Source organism: Bactrocera dorsalis, chromosome 6, assembly GCF_023373825.1.
Source record: "Bactrocera dorsalis isolate Fly_Bdor chromosome 6, ASM2337382v1, whole genome shotgun sequence".
Classification (NCBI taxonomy): domain Eukaryota; kingdom Metazoa; phylum Arthropoda; class Insecta; order Diptera; family Tephritidae; genus Bactrocera; species Bactrocera dorsalis.
Genome location: NC_064308.1, coordinates 22,922,376 through 22,925,149, shown reverse-complemented (window position 1 = coordinate 22,925,149; position 2,774 = coordinate 22,922,376).

Below are 2,774 nucleotides of genomic sequence, written 5' to 3'. Positions count from 1 at the left end.
TAATTCGGCTTACTGGCCCCACATACTGCATGCGTTACAGGCGAAAAAAACCCCAACATACTTGCTGAACATCATACAGAGCTATCTGTCGGAAAGTCTTCTACCCTACAACACAGACGAAGGTCCAAAAGAGTACACGGTAACTAGTGGTGTGCCACAAGGTTCCGTACTGGGTCCACTCCTATGGAATGTCCTATGTGATGGGATACTACGCCTTCCGTTGCCTAAAGAAGTACGGTAAAGAAGATCGGATACGCCGATGATATAGCGGTAACCATAGTGGCCAAAGAACTCCACCAAATTCAGAGGATATATGGTGAGACGGTACCAAAAATAAAGCACTTGCTAAATAGCTCAAAACTCCAACTCGCGGAACAAAAAACAGAAGCAGTGATTATTACAAGCAGGAAAAAACTCGAGAATGTCTCCTTAAGCATTGACGGACACATCATTACAACACAATCAGCACTAAAGTACCTTGGTGTAATGATCGACGCGAGACTCAGCTACAAAGTCCACATTGAAAAAGTCTATGAAAAAGCTGCCCGTGCAAATGCGGCCTTATCCAGAATTATGGCCAACATAGGAGGTCCAAAACAAGCAGTAGAGCACTTTTGGATAAGGTTAGCCAGTCAATCCTAATGTATGCTGCACCAGTATGGGGACCAGCACTAATGCAAAAAAGTTATGGCACAATCAGTGCTCCGCCTAAGCGTAATTGCAACTATTAGCGCTTTCCGCACGGTACCTCATGAAGCCGCTAGCATTATATCTGGAATAATGCCGCCAGACATAATGGCTCGAGAACTGAAGCGGAGTTATGACAAGAGGAAAATTATAGGCAGAAAGCTGACAATTGCAGAGCGAAAAGGGGAAAGACAAGAAAGCATAGAGGAATGGCAAAATCGTTGGAACACAACAACAAAGGGAATATGGACCTACCGATTAACCAGAAATGTACTAGAATGGGTGGAACGAAAGCATGGCGAGGTAGACTTCTGTATGACGCAGTTTCTGACAGGACACGGATGCTTCAGAGAGTACCTGCATAGGTATGATCATGACAACGGAGTTACTTGCTCTTTCTGTGGTAACAGTAGTGAAAGGCATATATTTTTCCATTGCCCGAGATTCACACCAGAGCGCCAGGCTTTGGAGATAGAAGTAGGCCGGTTGAGTAACACCAGACAACATAGTGGCTCATATGTTGCAAAAGAGACGAGTATGGTATACCATGGAGAAGACGACAGCTCTGATAATGCAAGAGCCGAACATCGCAGCAGCAGTGAAGCTAGAGCCGCAAATAGCGAGCCTATGAAGTGAGCCAATAGGCTAAGCTATTAGGCGTGGTCCCGAATGAGGTGCACCTTTAGCGAGCAGTACGAATCGTGCATACTCCATACTACTAAGTATCAGTATCTATGAAAGATTCCCCTTTCGGAACAAAAAAAAAACACAAAAAAAAGTTCAGAAGTGGTATGATAAACCCCTACACGTCTACGTAAGTATATGTGCGTTGGTAAAAGGCTGCAGGAATCTGTCGATATATATAAACTACGATGGCGAAAATTAGTGATTTATAGGTGGAAGAACTAAAGAGGTTGCTACGGGAAAGGCAATTAGCGACGACTGGCACGCGAGATCAGTTGTTTCAACGTCTTAGCGCATATGAAGAGTCCGACGAGGTGGACATCCAAGAAATCAACGTTACGGAGGAGTCATCCGAGATATCAACGGTGGCACAACTGCAGCAGGAGATGAAGCAGTTACGCGAAAGTGGCGACCCTAGGTATACGTTACAAACTGAGTGAGGGAGCCATTATACGCTATGCAAGAGCTGGGTTAAAACATAGAGAACTCCAACAAAGCATTTCAGCCATAAAGTTCACAACAATGAAGCAGATGAAAGACGCCATCGAGGACTATTTCATTAATCGCGTAGGGCTAAGTGAGCCACAAGTATATCAACCAAGCCAGCGAGACAACAATAATGCAAATAAAATGCTGAGTCAACGAAACAAGACAATTGAAATGCTACAATTGCAACGCACCGGGACATTTCTCCATCAAATGTCCATTGCCGCAGAAACGACATCGCTGAACAACGTGTAACAAAGTTCATCCAAACGGAGGAAATTGCGAAAAGACGACAGTAGCGTTACGACGACTTGGTGCAACCAACCTTACCGAATGTTTCAAGAAATTAGTCTACATAAAAGCGTAACCATATATCACATTCATCGACACCGGCAGCCAATGTAGGATCATTCGCAGGTCAGTAGCCAAACGCATCGACGCTAAAGCCGTAAAATGCTGCTTACAAGTAAAAGGCATTTGCGGAGGGGTGCGTACGTTCACGGAGGCTATTACAATAGACATCATCATCGACTGAATCAACATCGAGACGCAAGCCTACATCGCTGATGACAAGTTACTAGAACAAAACGTTTTAATAGGTCAAGATGTTATCATCAATGCAAACATTACGAAGAAAGTTGAAAATGGTCGTACAATGTTCGGCGGCAGACGAGCAGTACAGACGACGGTAATAACTGAGAGCAATTTTTCCAAACTAATGTCCAATTTCAGCCATGAAGCAGAACAAAATAAGATGCACAATCTTCTGACAAGCTATGCCGATGTTTTCTTCAGTGGGCTGAAAGATATTGGCAAAACTGACGTCGTTCAAGCTAACATCGAACTTGAGAGCAATCGCACCGTATTTCAAGCGCCTTATCGTATCCCCGAACCGAAGAGTGATATTGTCAACAAGA